This window comes from Capricornis sumatraensis, chromosome 6 (genome assembly GCF_032405125.1).
Source record: "Capricornis sumatraensis isolate serow.1 chromosome 6, serow.2, whole genome shotgun sequence".
Classification (NCBI taxonomy): domain Eukaryota; kingdom Metazoa; phylum Chordata; class Mammalia; order Artiodactyla; family Bovidae; genus Capricornis; species Capricornis sumatraensis.
Genome location: NC_091074.1, coordinates 68820288 through 68837396, shown reverse-complemented (window position 1 = coordinate 68837396; position 17109 = coordinate 68820288).

Below are 17109 nucleotides of genomic sequence, written 5' to 3'. Positions count from 1 at the left end.
ATACTTGCACACCAATGCCCACAGCACCATATTTACAATAGCCAAAAGGTGAAAGCAACCAAGGGTCCAACAACGGATGGATGGATAAATAAAATGTAGTGTATAGATACAATGGAATATTATTCAGCCTTCAAAAGGACAGAAATCCTAACACTTGCTCCAACTTGGATAAACCTTGAAGACATGATAAATGAAGAAACCCAGACATGAAAGGGCAAATATTGTATGATTTCTTTTATATCAAGTACCTAGAATAAGCAAATTCACAGAGGTAGAAGGCAAACTGGTGGTCGCCAGGGGCCAGAGAGAGCAGGGAATGGGGTGTTGTTGATTGAGGTACAGAGTTTCAGTGAGCAATGACCAGAAAGCTTCTGAACTAGATAGAGGTGATCATTGTATTACTACAACATTGAATGTACTTAATGTCATGAATTATACACCAAAATGGTTAAAATAATAAATTTTATGTTATATATATTTTACCACAATTTTTCCTAATTTCAAATAGGAAAGGCAGAGCAGGAGAAACATTCTAATTTGCTTTAAGAACAGAAAAATCATGTGAATTCAATTAACCTAGGAGTATCTTTTAAAGTCACCCTGAAAGATTGGTCTTCTCCTAGCAAATCGTGTTTTCTTGGCAGTGGGGGAGGGGAGGTCTTAGTTTCCTTGTCAATAGATAATAGATAACAACCCTTGACACCTCTACTTCCCAGAGCTATTGTGACATCCAAATGAGATAAATGAGACATGAGCATTCTTTGTAAAGTTAAGTGCTGTTGTCTAATTTGTCACCAGTACAGCTAAGAAACACTTCAGGAAACCTACTAAGGGTACTTCATCCACAAGGACTGATCCATCAGTCTGAAAAACCCCATGGATGAGGAAGTCAGATCCCCACAGATAGAGACCAAACCCTGTCCTCAACCCACCATCCACCTGGGGAGGCTCCCCCTTGCCCACTGCTGGTTTCATGCATTATTCAGTCACCAGAGTCACCCTACAGTGGCCCTGATGGTGTCCTTCACAAAGCCTGAGAGTGTCTCCAGGCAGGGCAGACAAGTAACAAAAAGCAGAATGACTTTGAACACACCTGCAGAGAGCAGACGAGCCAGGTGCTGTGGCAGCGTGGGGCTGAGTGCTCTTTGCAGGGAAGCAGGAGAGGTCTGGGCATTAGAGGGGATGGTGACGGCTGCAGAACGGTGGCCATCAGGTATCATGGAGACGCTTGTGGTTTGGGGTTTCCATTGTCTTTTTGTCACCCTCTACCACCAGAATGCATATTTTGGTTTTATTGAAAAGATTCCTTCTGTGTCACTTTTAAAGCACCTTTACACCTTTTAACTCATTTGATCCTTGAAACCACTGTGTGCCTAAATAGATTGAATATTTCTTTCTCCTGAATCTGAGCATGCTCTGCTTGTGTCCTAGTTCACCAAGTCTGAATTCAACTCAGTCCCTCTGCTCACTGTTTTATATACACTCATGAACTCAGAAGCCCTATATCCCCTTTCTTTTTACATCTGATCCATGTTCAATAATTATTAATAATTCATTTGGCAAATTATACTATTAATATTTAGGATTCACAAGAAGCAGAAAATCAACTCAAACGAACTTAAACAAGGAAGAGGAAGTTAGTGTAAGGATTAAAGAGATTCTCATGAGCCTAGGAACAGGAATGTGCCTAGGACCCAGGAAAAAACCCAGAAGCTCAGTCTTGGTCATCACACTTTTCATCTCCCTTCTCTGGTTGGTTTTCTATGATTTTCTCTCTCTCTCTCTCAATTTCCATATCAGTTTTCTAGAATTCTCAGGTTCAAAGAGAAGGAAATATGGTTGCCAACAGTTCCTGACCTTCACCTCTTCTGTGTTTAACCACTAGAAGGAAGAAATCTGGCCTTTCTTCCATCTCAAAGTGTAAAAGCCCCAGGAGGAGGCTTACTGGCTTAGGCACCCACTCCTGGACCGACGGTCAGCAGGAACCACTATGTGAATAGAATAGGGGCAGGGAGCAATCCTAGAAGAAAAGGGTGGGGGATTAGTGCTAGGAAACAGAACACAAGGTTTCCATTACCAAAGATTTCTATGGTCCACCATGTGGGAAGAATTCGTTCATCCAAAAATAAGTACCAAGTGTCTGCTATGTGCTAGCCACTGTGGTAGGCACTGGAGACAGAGCGCTGAAAAAGAAACTACCCCTGTTCTCAGGGGTTGATCATACATAATCATACCTGGTAATTTATCGCAAGTAGGGGCTTCCCTGGTGGCTCAAAGGTTAAAGCGTCTGCCTACAATGTGGGAGACCTGGGTTCGATCCCTGGGTCTGGAAGATCCCCTGGAGAAGGAAATGGCAACCCACTCCAGTATTGTTGCCTGGAGAATCCCATGGACGGAGGAGCCTAGGGGGCTACAGTCCGCAGGGTTGCAAAGAGTTGGACACGACTGAGCGACTTCACTTTCACTTTCACTTTCAGGGGGTATAAAGGAGGAGGACAGGATATATTCATACAGGACATATACCAAAATAGATTAGGAAATATAGATAGATAAAATTTTATATCTGTATACTGCTAAGTCACTTTAGTTGTGTCTGACTCTGTGCGACCCCATAGACGGCAGCCCACCAGGCTCCCCGGTCCCTGGGATTTTCCAGGCAAGAACACTGGAGTGGGTTGCCATTTCCTTCTCCAATGCAGGAAAGTAAAAAGTCAAAGTGAAGTTGCTCAGTCGTGTCCGACCCTCAGTGACCCCATGGACTGCAGCCTACCAGGCTCCTCCATCCATGGGATTTTCCAGGCAAGAGTACTGGAGTGGGGTGCCATTGCCTTCTCCATTATATTATATCTGTATATTTATATACATATATCTTCCAACCTAGTTTGATGGATGAGACATCTTCCCTGAGGAAGTGAGACTGAAGCTATGAAGAATGAATGTCAGTTGTCTGGACAGTCTACTAAATACTCTGGGAAATTTAAAGATGAAGATCCTATCTTCAAGAAACTTCAGTCTAGCAGGGCAATGTTTCCTGAAGAGCCCCACAGAATACTGGCTGCATATTAACAACTATCTGATTTATAAGAAAAGGTGCTATGGTCAAATATATTTTGGAACTGCTGGGTTGGACAGTTAAACTGTTGTCTTTAGTGCAGAACTTGTTAGAGATTTTTATATGCCAAGGTACCCTGAGAGTCTCCAAAGAGATTCTCTTTTCCAATTAAGACAAACCTTTATAAGTAACATCTTCAAATTCAAGCAAAAGTGCTCTGTCAGAAAACTGCCAATTTATGGAGGGTAAGAGACGTGCCCAAGGACACACAGCTCATTAATGATAGAATGTGGATTCTACTGACCTTCCCACTGGGCCTTGCTCTCCCCTGCATGATAGAGGCTGCAAACGCAAGATAACCACTTCCTCAGCCTTCTTTTCAGCTGTGGATGGCCACATAACCCATTTCTGCTAATAAGATGATAGAAGAATTCTGCTTGAAGGCTTGTGAGAAAGATTTTGCTCCTGATGTAAGAGAGACTTAATAGGATGAGTCCTCTCACTGGCTTCCCTTCCTAATTTTGTATTCTGTTGATAGAAGACATGGTGCTCTGGGCTGCTGCAGCCATCTTGTGACGTTGAGGGGAGCTATCACCAATACCATGAGCGTAGAAAAGCATCAAGCAGGTGGGAATAGCCATAGCCTTTGACCACAGTGAGTTGCTATGACCATCAACCACTCCACTTCTTGCCATGACTACCTACTTTAATGAGGGAGAATGTTTTGTTACTTGCTGCCAGAAAAAAATTCTTATCAATTCAATTCTCATCCCTGCTCATCCAACTTGGACTTTTAAAATATATAATGTCTCGTTGTCTAACATTATTCTGGTAGAATGCCTCTTAGAATAAAAATACCCAAATTTCATAAAACATTCATATCTTTCAATATCTTTCAGTCGGTATTCAAAAAGGAGAAAATTTAATTAAAAATTAATCACAAAAATTCATCATGACATTATTAACAAAAGGATAAATGAGAAGTCTCCAGTTGTTGTTTTTTTAAATATAACTGGTAGATCATCAGAATCCCATACAAAATTTTAAAAAGCAGACCAGTAGACAACAAAAAGGAGGTGTGTCTCAGATGGAGTGGCCCTAATAGAAGCCTTGTCATTCTGCACAACTATTAACAACCTGATTTATCATATAATGTTGTAAGCATTTTTACATCCTAATACAATCATTTGTAACTTAAATTTAAACAGGCAGTTGACTGTGTTTTACTTATGTTTTAGTAAAATTTAGTTGAGAGGTTTGGGTTGCATATGGCACATTGAATTTTTTTCCCATTTAAAATGATGGAAAATTAAATCCCAGTTGGTGTTTGTGTGTAAAATGTCTGATTTTCAGGAATGAATTCCTGAAAGCACAGATGTGGTAAGAAAACTGAATTTGAATTGCTTTATAAATGCTTTCACTGAATTACAAATCAATACCCCTCTTGTATTAAAAATCAATATGATAATTGGTTGTATTAAGTGTTTCTGCATCTTCTGTCGAACAGTGATTACTCATTTGTTCTCCTTAAGTGTCTGCACCACAGAGCTCCAGCCTAGCTGTGCCTTAGACGCACCTGGGGATCTTCTAAAAAATATAGGTGCACATGTCCCACCCCAGTTGGATTAAACAGAATCTCTAGAGGCAGGGTTCATGCATCAGTATTTTTTTTTAACATCCCAGATCATTATTAAGTATACTCAGTTTGAGAACCACTGCTCTAAATAACAAATTCTTCCAAGAACTTAGGAATAGGAAAACACTGATATAACAAGACTTATAAAACCTACTAGGGTCCTTTTTATCCTGGCTACCAGGAAGCTCAAACAATTATAGTAACTCTCTTGTCCCTGGTTCTTACTTCAGTTAATTATCTCCTTCCTCCAGATGTTCAGAGGCTGATTCTTTTAAGTCACTTGTATTACAATAAAATCCAAAATCTTCTGTGCTCTATCATCAGAATCCACCCACTATAACCAATCATTCTAGCATATGACCACACATGAACACACACACATAGAGCAGGGCTTAGCCTACTCCAGGAAGCCACACCTCTTGCTTTTGACTTAATCTTTTTTCCCTCTCTTGAAGTTAGATTGCCTTAAACATGTTCTACAGTGGTTAAAACCTTGACTAATCCAATTTTCTATGAATCAGGGTTATCAAATATTAATATCAACCTACTTTCTGTGACTTAAAAAATATTTTACTTTGGGAACAAAATATATGGCCTCATTTATGCCTGAGTTCATCAACCAGTTAAAATTTTTTGTGTTGTTCTTTTCATCAGCTCTGACAAAATGATATGGAATTAGACACCCTGTGAACTGTTTCTTTGCTCTAATGTGTGAGCTGCACTTCACTAGAGGGAATAAAATAATCCACTGTCATTTCTGCTTTTATCATATTCATTTTTTTGGCAGAGAATTTATTCACTCTTCACTATATAGTTATTTATGTGCTACAATCTCGCATTTTTGCATTCCCCAGAGAATGCACCATTAAAACTCTTAATGTGACACCTCATATTTTTAGTAGACTAGAAAATAGTTACAATTTTAATTTAAATTGAAATGACTATGTAATAGCTGGACAAATCAGTTTGAGATCCCCAGAGCTCTTAATTGTAATTCTCCATTGTTTTCTATGCATAAATTTCTTTTCCAAAGTGTTCATTTTGAAATACTCACTCATTTTTTTTCAGCTGTTTCATGCTCATTCCAAACTCACTTATTTAATAATTTTCTATGGTTAACAACTTCACGATTAAACTTTAATGTTAAATATAAATGGTTGAAATAATAAGCTTATTAGAGTGTTTAGAAAAGAGAGAGGATTGGACATTTAAGGAATGATGAATTTAAGTATAAAGTATAAGAATAGGAGAGAAATTCAGTCTGGCCAAGAACAAAGCAGAGACATAGATTTGTTTTTTTTTTTTGGGGGGTGTATGTATACATATATACATCATACAAATATACATGCTGCTGCTGCTAAGTCGCTTCAGTCATGTCCGACTCAGTGACCCCATGGACTGCAGCCCATCAGGCTCCTCAGTCCATGGGATTTTCCAGGCAAGAGTACTGGAGTGGGGTGCCATTGCCTTCTCCGACAAATATATATACATCTTATATATATATATGACTCTTGCAACCCAACGGACTATAGCCTGCCAGGCTCCTCTGTTCATGTGATTCTCCAGGCAAGAATACTGGAGTGGGTTGCCATTCCCTTCTCTAGAGGATCCCCTTGACCCAGGGATTGAACCTGGGTCTCCTGCATTGCAGGCAGATTCTTTACCATCTGAGCCACTAGGGAAGGATATATATATATATTTATATATATATATATGCATCTCATATATATGATATGAATGTCCAAGTCTGCTCCAAGGATTGAACAGAGGAGCCTTCTCTGATGGAATTCAGGGCTAGAAGCAGCTATGAGAGTATATAGCCTAAGCTACCCATTTTACAAAAGAGGAACACAAAGTTGTAGAAAAGGGAATGATTTTTTTTTTCGAAATCAAATGATGTCTTAGCAAGACCAGGGTAAGAGAAGAATCACAAGTGAACTAAAAAAGGGGGTAAGAATTCTACTAAAGGCAGTCAGATAACCTCTTTTCTAGAATCCCCACATCTACCAACACAAGAGTCAGAGCAATAAAGGATATCACAGCCTCCCACTTGCTGTGCTGAGGATATTTCACAGCATCTGATTCTCAGTTTAAAAACACGAACAAAAGACACCACCTGTGCTCCTGTCAGATCAGATTTTATTTTCACTTGGTCTGGCAATGTTAAGAAGGTAAAAATGTCTCCAATAGAAAACTGGTGTAATGCCTCTCAAATAAGCCTTGACAGGTCTGCTCATTATTGGAAGTTAGAACATCTACACTTGTCCCTCCACGTGTGCATGCGTGCTTAGTCGTTTCAGTCGTGTCCGACTCTTTGCAACCCCATGGGCTGTATGTTGCCCGCCAGGCTCCTCTGTCCACAGGATTCCCCAGAATACTAGAGTGGGTTACCATGCCCTTCTCCAGGGGATCTTCCCCACTCAGGAATCAAGCCCATGCCTCCTGCATCTCCTACACTGCAGGCAGATTTTTTTGCCACTGAGCCACCAGAAAAGCCTTTGCCCCTCCATGCCACACCCCAAATCCCTAGGACACACACAGAGGACCTAATGAAGGTTGATTGCTAAGTTGTCCCTTTATTTAATGAAGAAAAATTAAACCACCTAGACAAGAGCCTTAGATAAATTCTGACAGATATGGAATCTAACACTGACCCTGTTACTAACTGGCCATGTGACTTTGGTCAAGTTCATTGACCACACTGGGCCTCAGTTTACTTACATAAAATGAGAAGAAAGTCTAAAGGCCTATCCATTCAGCTCTAATATTCTATGGTTCCATCTGTGTTTAGTCACTCAGTCGTGTCTAACTCTCTGTGACTCCGCGGACTATATGTAACCTGTCAGGCTCCTATGCCCCCGGAATTTTCCAGGCAAGAATACTGGAGAAGGTTGCCATTTCCTACCTACTCCAGGGGATCTTCCCAACCCAGGGGTCAAACCCAAGTCTCCTGCACCTCCTGCATTGGCAGGCAGATTCTTTACCAGTAGCAGCACCAGCTGGGAAGCCCTCATGGTCTTTACTTGACATTTATTGAGTGTGTTCGATAGGCTAGACTCTTGTTTGACACTGGGAATATCAAAGTGAAAAAGACACCATCTCCATTCTCCAGAGTCTCAGTCTACTGGAGTGAGATGAACAATAAATAATGTGGAAATTATTACTATCTAATAATTAATATTATTAAATATTATTAATATGCTAGGACAACAGATCTAAACTGAGACTGTCCCAGGCAACCTGGGATGTATGGTCACTCTGAAGATGGGGATTATAGGAGGAAATAGAGTTTGTGGAGATAATAAGTTTAGGTCTAGAAATGTTTCCTTTTAAGTGCCTATGGGATGGAGAACAATGGAAAGCTGGACATGGGCTGAGGGCTGAGGGCTGAGGAAAGAGGACTGGGCCAGAGATTTAGATGTGGGAAGCATCATGAGCCACAGGACAGAAGAGAACATCTAGAAAAGTGTGAAAAGCAGAAAGAGAAATGGCCAAGCCAGAAGCCTAGAATTAACATCTAAGGGACAGACAGAGGAAGAGGCTGGAAAGAAGACTAAGGAGTGGTAGGAAAACCAGAAGAGAATAGAATCAAAAGCAGAAGGGGTTTCCAGATGGAGGAAGTGGTCAATAGCATCAGGGAACAGGAATAAGGTAGTCATTGAATTCAGCAGTAGTGTTCAGGGGTGGTGTCCTTGGGGACTCTACCTCTGGGCAGTTTCCTCCATAGCCACACTCTAATATCCCCTTCTGACCATAGGATTTCTCTTTAAACCTCATCCCATCTGCTTGGAGTCTATTTGTGGGTATGATAAAATGGAGACGATATCCAAAGACTGTAGAATACTATTACTTAAAAGATCGAATTGCATCAAGAATTGCTATTTGTAAGGCACTTTGCAAACCAGAAATATCATACTGAAATTCTCTTTTTCTCCTACCCAACATCCTTTCTGCCTCCAAGATTCACTACGTGTCCTCATCTTCATTCCCCTTCCCTTGTGCCTTCGATCTTCATCTTCATAGGTCTTAGCTGTCTAGGCTCCACCCAATTGTTCTTGCCATCAAATCCATGAGCATGTAGTCTGAATTTCTTGCCTCTACTTCTCATCAGTGTTCCTGTGGCCCTGAGGTCAAGCTTCTGCCCCACACTCTTGAAGCTACCCTGGTTCCTCCTTGGCAAATCTAACGCCCTCTTCTCATTCCTTAGCGTCCTTGTCCTCTCTGTAGCATCAAGCACCACTGTTTTTCCCTCTTTCAAAGGTCTTCTCTCTTGACTAGAATGGAGATTGTTTCTTCTCCCATCTCTTTTCAATTCCATTACCTGTTTTTCAGAGAAGTAGTTGACAGCAGCTAGATCCAGCTGCAGTTTGCCTGGGGTGAGACAATATCACCCTGAGGCCTGGGGATATGCTGGGCCATTGAAAGGGCCATTTCTTCCTTTCTAAAGCCAGATCCCCGACTTGAACTCTCTACCAAGAAAGCCCTGGGGCTCCCATTCTGCAACATAAATATCAGATCCTAGATTCTCCTGTCAAGAACCACATAGAATTATTGCTTCTCAGGGTTACAAGGGATTCTCAAATGATGTAGTTCAAAAGTCACCAAATGTTTATAATCCTTCCTCCATAGTCCTAGCTGAGGGCTTAGTGGATAAAGAACTTGCCTGCAATGCAGGAGATGCTGGAGAGATATGGGTTTGATTCCTGGGTTGGGAAGATCCTCTGGAGGAGGGCACAACCCACTCCAGTATTCTTGTCTGCAAAAAGTCAGACACAACTGAAGCAATTGAACACAGCACATAGTTCCAGCTGAGGGACTGTCTTGTTTCTACTGGAGCACTCCAGGGATAGGGAACTGGCCATTTCTAGGCAAGCATCTTTCCTTCCCAAATAGTTAAGGAGAAAGGCCTCCCTCATAGTAAACCTATAAGGATTCCCCTGTAGTTCAGTTGGTAAGGAATCTGCCTGCAATGCAGAAGACCCAGGTTCGATTCCTGGATCAGGAAGATACCCCTGGAGAAGGAAATGGCAGCCCACTCTAGTATTCTTGCCTGGGAAATCCCATGGATGGAGAAGCCTGGTGGTCTACAGTCCATGGAGTTGCAAAGAGTTGGATATGCCTGAGCAACTAACCATACATAGCACGTAGCAACTCAAGACCAGCTTCTTATTAAACCTGTGCATTTGGTAGTATTCTTCTTTATACCCAATGGGTCCATCCATAAAAGTTCAAATCTCTCTTCCATAAATCTTCAGATTTCTGAAGATGCCTGTTACATCTCATTCTTGTCTCCATGAAGCCTGGCCATTCTTTCCCCCATTCCTCACATCACATAGCTTCAGTTCCCCTCATGACCCTGACCCACTTATCTGAAAGTAACCATTTCCAATAGTAAAGTGTGTGTGTGTGTGTGTGTGTGTGTGTGTGTGTAAGTGAATAAAAGGAATTTTTTTTAGTTTTCCTTTAAGTAGTTCATTTTTGCAAACATCAGGGAACAATTTCCAAGAGGCAGCATGACATATGATGACATAGGAACAAGGTTACCCAGAGCCCAGCACATCAGACAGTCTGGAAAACCCTTAAGTGAAGAACGCTTGTCTCCATGAAACCTTGATAATTTAAAAGGGACAATGACTATCTGAAGCAGTCAAGGTCTCCATTAAATTCTGCAAAGCTAGACGACTGGAGGGGGGGGGCTTCTCACGCAAGGGGACCCTTTGGTCTTTAGCGACATCATTATCTGTGGGTTATTACCATTACTACAAATACTAATACACTTTTATTAAGCACTGCCAATGACCCAGGGCAAGTGAGTTTAAGTTCATATTATATCCATTTTCATTATCGAGAGAAAAGAGGAGAATGAACAAAGGACTGTAATGTGAAATTCTAAAGTAGGAAAAATGAAAAAAGGTTAATTAAAAAAAAAAACCCACAGAGTAAAGAGAAAGGCTCCAACTGTTCGTGGTCAGGAGTCATGATGGATGGTGGATCTCGTCACCCTGGACTTGTCCCCTATGATTTCTTTCCATCTCTCTCTCTCTAAAAAGAGCCTTCTCTCAGCTAAGGGCATGGCAGGGACAGGGCAAGGGTGGGGAGAAGGCAGTAGACTTATCTCAAGGATCCCTGAAATCCTACAAATCAGTGTTTCCTAATTCTAATGTCTAGCCCGAAACAGAATCAAATTTAACATTTAAAAGACAGTAAAATATAAAAATAAAATGAAAAGATTAAATCCTGAGGGACACTCCCTTGCCTTTTTTTTTTTTGCACCCTTGACTCAAAGTATTCCACTCTCACCTCTGAGTATTCCACTTTCTGTATGGTTTACATTTCTTAGGAAACATATCAGAAATTTCCCACTGGACTTCCCTGGTGGTCCAGCGGTTAAGACTCCAGGCTTCCACTGCAGGGGGTTCCCTGGTCAGGGAACTAAGATCCCAAATGCTGTGTGACACAGCCAAAAAAAAAAAAAAAGGAAATTTCCCATTAACCACCAAACTTTTCTCAGTCTCCTTTCTGTTCTATAACTCTGTGTTTAGTAATTCAAAATACTTTCTGTGGAAGATATTTCTCTCCATCAAGCAAATGCCTGAGGCTTTTTAGAGTGTATAAGTCAGAATGGGAATTCAGAAAAATAAGCAGATCAGCAGAATGGACATCTAAATACAGAGTCAGCATGTTGTCTGGGTCGGAGTATCCTTATGTTTACATCACATGTTGAGATGTTTGTAGCCACTCTGTCAGAGCTACTTTTCCTGGCTAAATTTTAATCCATCATTCCAAATTACACATCAAACCTTGGTGTCAGCTAAGAGGGACCCTGAAAGAGGTCTGTACATCTTTGGAGTCTGTGTTTCCAGGTACATGTCATGTTTATAGAATCAAACCTGGAGACAGACAGTGACTTACCCAAGGTGACACCATTGTGGCAGGTCTGCTGAGTTCTCCCAGGGCCTGAGTCCTAGCATCCAGCGCTCCTCCTGCTAAAGCGCACAGTCTCATAGACAGTGGTACAAATGCCACAGCTGGGCTCAGAGAAGTCTTCACAATGCCTCAGATTTCAAATACTTGGTCATAGCCAGGCCCTTCTAACACGCCAAGAGAAACAGGTGCCTCCTGTAACGCTGACTTAGATGAGGACTGGGCAGGAAGGAGATACCAAAAAGCTGTTGTAAACTTCTATGCATCTGGGTGCTGCCCAGTGTATTTTTCACTGAGACCCTTAGCACCTTGATGGCAGGATAATACATGTATTCTTTCCCACATCCCACCTAGTACCAAGTTCAAATTCAATAAATGTTGACTGAGTAGCTGAACCAAATGAAGTTAAAAGTGAGTCAATATAGGGGGAACCATGTATACCTATGGCGGATTCATGCTGATGTATGACAAAAACCATCACAATATTATAAAGCAATTATCCTCCAATTAAATTAATTCAGTTCAGTTCAGTTCTGTTGCTCAGTCGTGTCCGACTCTTTGTGACCCAATGGACCACAGCACGCCAGGCCTCCCTGTCCATCACCAACTCCCAGAGGTTACCCAAACTCATGTCCATTGAGTCGGTGATGCCATCCAACCATCTCATCCTGTCGTCCCCTACTCCTCCTGCCCTCAATCTTTCCCAGCATCAGGGTCTTTTCAAATGAGTCAGCTCTTCGCATCAGGTGGTCAAAGTATTGGAGTTTCAGCTTCAACATCAGTCCTTCCAATGAACACCCAGGGCTGATGAAAAATTTCTTAATCAATAACGAATATTCAACAAATGGCATGAGATTAACTGGCTAATCATTTTGGGGTGTTAAATTTGGTAGAGGAACAACTAGGGCTCAGTGTATGTATCAGATCTGTTTTGGCAAGGCCACTCCACAGATTCCAGTGAGGAGGACATCGTGAAGCTTGTCTGTGGACCTTTTCGGGGGACCCTGTGCTGAGTTGTACACATATTGCAATCCCTCTTCATGGAGGGCATTGTTTCTTCTGTTTTACAATTGAGTACCAGAATCTCTCAGAGGCCAAGCAGTCGCTCAGTCTCCCAGCTAGGCCATAAACATAGCTTTTATAATGGCCATTTTAAACATCTTAAATATTTTAACATTGCCAACAACTCCAATGCTTCCACTTAATGACACACCCTTATCAGTGTGGGTGTTACTGTTGGCGTTAGCACCTCCCCGCTTTCTGGCAGTAAGAGATGATCCAGACTCATCTTCCATATTTCCAGCCTCAGTCCTAGAATCAGCCAGTCCTCCAAGGAGCCCTGGTTCTTTTTATTGGAGAATAATATTAGGAGCTAAGATTTGAGCCTTAAGTCTGCTTGCTGCTACCAGGTGTCTTTGAAACTTTCTCAGGGGACAGAAGAAATACACAAACAAATATGAACTTGTGTGTTTATATATAGGCTTATATATTTCTATATGTAACCATCCGTATCTATATTAAGGTAAACACTGCATAGATCATTCTAGTTTCCTTCCCTTGTTTATCTGTAAATTCTTACTCCAATGGTGAGAAATCTGGCTTCCACCACCCAAAATCCATTTACTTCAGTTCCAATATCAGAAGTATCAGAGTATCAGAAGGATAAAAAGTGTTAACCTGTTCCCATGAGAAACAACTTTACCATTGAGAGTAGAGTGCCTATGTTTGGTTCCTTTTGCACTGAATCTTACACACTTTCCTCATTTCCAAAGTTACTTAGGTCAGCACCTTTTCCTCCACTCCCTTTAAAGAGGTTGTTTCATACATCTGTAATACAGTTAGACCCTCTTGTCACAGTGTGCATTTCTTCCTGGGTTATCCCACCTTATAAACGATTTTTAAAAAATTCATATACAGTCATGCTGTAGAATGAAGGTTTGTGTCTGTCCCTTACTCCCCAATTCATATGTTGAAATCTAATCCCCAATGTGATGCTATGTGGGGGTGGGACCTTTAGAAGCTGATTATGTCATGAGGATGGGGCCCTTGTGAATGGAATTAGTGCCTTTACAAAAGACCCCAGAGAACTCACTCACTCCTTCCTTCATGTGAGGTCACAATGGGAAGACATTCGTCTCTGAACCAGGAAGCAAGCATCCGCCAGCACCTTGATCTTGGACTTTCCAGCCTCCAGAAGTGTGAAAAATAAATGTTTAAGCCAGCCAGTCTATGGTTCATGGCTACAGCAGCCTGAATAGATTGCAACAAATATTTACTCACTGTGCTGAAAGTTCGATAGATTTTGACAAATGCATATTATGTACCCACCATTAAAGTATCATACAGCAGATTTACCACCCTAAAAACTCCCTGTGCTTCGCCTATTCAACACTCCTTCCCATCACATTGATCTTTTTAATGTCTCCAGTTTAGCCTTTTCCAGAACAACTGCAACCACATGTAGATAGTCTCTTCAGATTGATTTCTTTCACATAGGAATCTATGTTTAATGTTCTTCCATGTCTTTTCATGGCTTGATAGCTCATTTCTTTTTATTACTGAATAATTTTACACTGTATGGGTGTACCACAATTTGTTTATCCAGTCAAATATTGAAGGACATTTTTGTGGCTTCTAATTTGGGGAAATTATGAATAAAACTATTATAAACATTCACATGCAGATCTTTTTGTGCACCTGTTTTCAAATCAATTGGGTAAAGACTTAAGAGCACAACTACTGGGTTATATAATGAGATTATGTTTAGCTTTGTAAGAAACTATCAAAACATCTTCCTGAGTGAATGTACCATTTTGCATTTTTACCAGCAATGAATAAGAGTTACTGCTGCTCCACATCTTTGTCAATATTTGATATTATCAGTTTCTGGATTTCAGCCATGCCAATAGTATCTCACTTTAATTAGAAATTCTCCAGCGATAAATGATGTTAAGCACCTTGTCATGTATTTGCCATTTATCTTTGATGAAGCATCTATTCAGATATTCCATTCATTTTTTAAATTGTGTTATTTTCTTATGATTGACTTATAAGAATTCTTTTATTTTTATTTTTTTATTTTTTCAGCTTCAGCATCATTCCCTCCAAAGAAATCCCAGGGTTGATCTCCTTGCAATCCAAGGGACTCTCAAGAGTCTTCTCCGACACCACAATTCAAAAGCATCAATTCTTCGGCGCTCAGCCTTCTTCACAGTCCAACTCTCACATCCATACATGACTACTGGAAAAACCATATCCTTGACTAGACGGACCTTAGTCGGCAAAGTAATGTCCCTGCTTTTGAATATGCTATCTAGGTTGGTCATAACTTTTCTTCCAAGGAGTAAGCGTCTTTTAACTTCATGGCTGCAGTCACTATTTGCGGTGATTTTGGAGCCCCCCAAAATAAAGTCTGACAGTGTTTCCACTGTTTCCCCGTCTATTTCCCATGAAGTGAGATAGTTAGATATTAATAGCATCCCCGGCTCAATGGACATGAACCGGAACAAACTCCGGGAGACGGTGGAGGACAGAGGAGCCTGGCACACTATAGTCCATGGGGTCGCAAAGAGACGGACACGACAGAACTGAACAACAACAAAACAAATCCAAGGTCATATTTAATCCTGTATTTTTAAAGCATTTTTATCATTTTAGCTTTCACATTTAAGTCACTGATACACTTTATTTCTTATATGGTGTGAGGTAGGATCCAACTTCATCTTTACATGTGAGTATCAAGTTATCTGAGCACTGTTTGTCAAAAATGCTGTCCTTTCCTCATCAAATTGTCTTGACTTCTTTGTCAAAAATCAGTTGACCATTGTGATAGGCAGAAGAATGCCCTCCAGTCAAAGACATCGCAATCTAATTTCTAGAATATATGAAGATGATATATTACATGTCAAAGGAGAATAAAGCTTTCAGATAAAGTTGCCAAACAGCTGGCCCTATAATAGGAAAATAATCCTGCATTGTCTGGGTAGGCCCAATGTAATCATCTTTGTTTGAAGATGGAGGATGATGGCCACAAACTGAGAATTGCAAGCAGCCGCTAGAAACTGGAAAAGGAAAGGAAGTGGATTCTACTTTTAAGAAAGGCTTTTAAATATATAATTCTACAAGCCTGTATTACACAATAGTCATAATTATAAAAATAAACTCTTTAAAAATACATGAAATCACTGTGGAATCCAGAAGCTGAAAGTCATTCAATTCTTATTCCCTTAGTAGACTGCATTCTCCTTACTCGGGAAGACTTTGCACTCGTTACTTTTACTAAAGAGAATCACGTAACACACTCAACTGTAATACACTTACTACACTGTAATGAAGTCTGAAATAGTGGTGTTTTCCTATGTCTTAACCATTTTGTGTAAAACTGCTGCTATAAGAAAGCAATATTTTAATACATAGCCTATATAATATATGCTTTTATTATATATATGTTATATATATATTTATAATATAATCATGCTTTCCTACATGGTACAATTTCATGCCTGGTTCAAATCCAATGCACTTTTAAGCTTTATACAACCTGAAAAGAGTTACTAATTTGCCTTTCTAAGCCTCAGTGTTCCCCTCTGTGAAAAGGGATACCACCTCCCTTGCAGAGTGAGTGTAAAGCTAAACGAGTTAATGTGTGTAATACATGTTACGATGATTTGAAAACATTGATCTAAATCAGGGGTCAGCAAACTTTTTCTGTAAATACTTTATGATAGTAAATACTTTCTGTTTTCTTGGTCATACATCATAAAAACCAATCAACCTGCCACTGAGAAACAAAAATAGACAATATGAGCTATTTTATATTGGCCATGCTCCCATAAAACTTTGCCAAAAAAGACTGCAGGGTGGCCCACAAGCCTGTTTGCTGACCCCTGATACAAATCATCCAGCATAGCATCTGGCATACAGTGGGCACTCAATACCTGACAGCTCTATCATCTTCACTTTGTTTCTCCCTATCAGTCAACAATCTTTTATTGCTCTTGAGATTCAGTCACCATTCTAACTTCCTAACTTCCAAAATATTCAAAACTACCTATAATGATGCTGCAAAAGCTTCTGGGGGTCTCTCTCTGCTACCAACATCCAAACAACTGACTGATTATCTTCCATGATGTTACTGGACCACAGATGCTAAGGTAGACAGGAACTTCAAGACTCTTGGTTCAGCTCATACTTAACTCCCTTCTATGACCCATCTCACAAATAGCTGTCCAACATGTCTGAATACTTCCAATGAAAGGGCAATAGTCTAAGTGTTTTTCTCTTGTCTGGTAGCTTGGAGTTTTTCTGAAAGCTCTTTATTGTGAGTTTAAGTTCAATATGGTTCAGGGACTTCCCTGGTGGTCCAGCAGTGAAGACTCTACACTTCCACTGCACAGAGAATGGGTTCAATCTTTGGTCCAGGAACTAAGATCCCACATGCCACGCAGTGTGGCCAAAAAAGAGTTCAATACCGTTAAACTTGATAAGCATATATTGA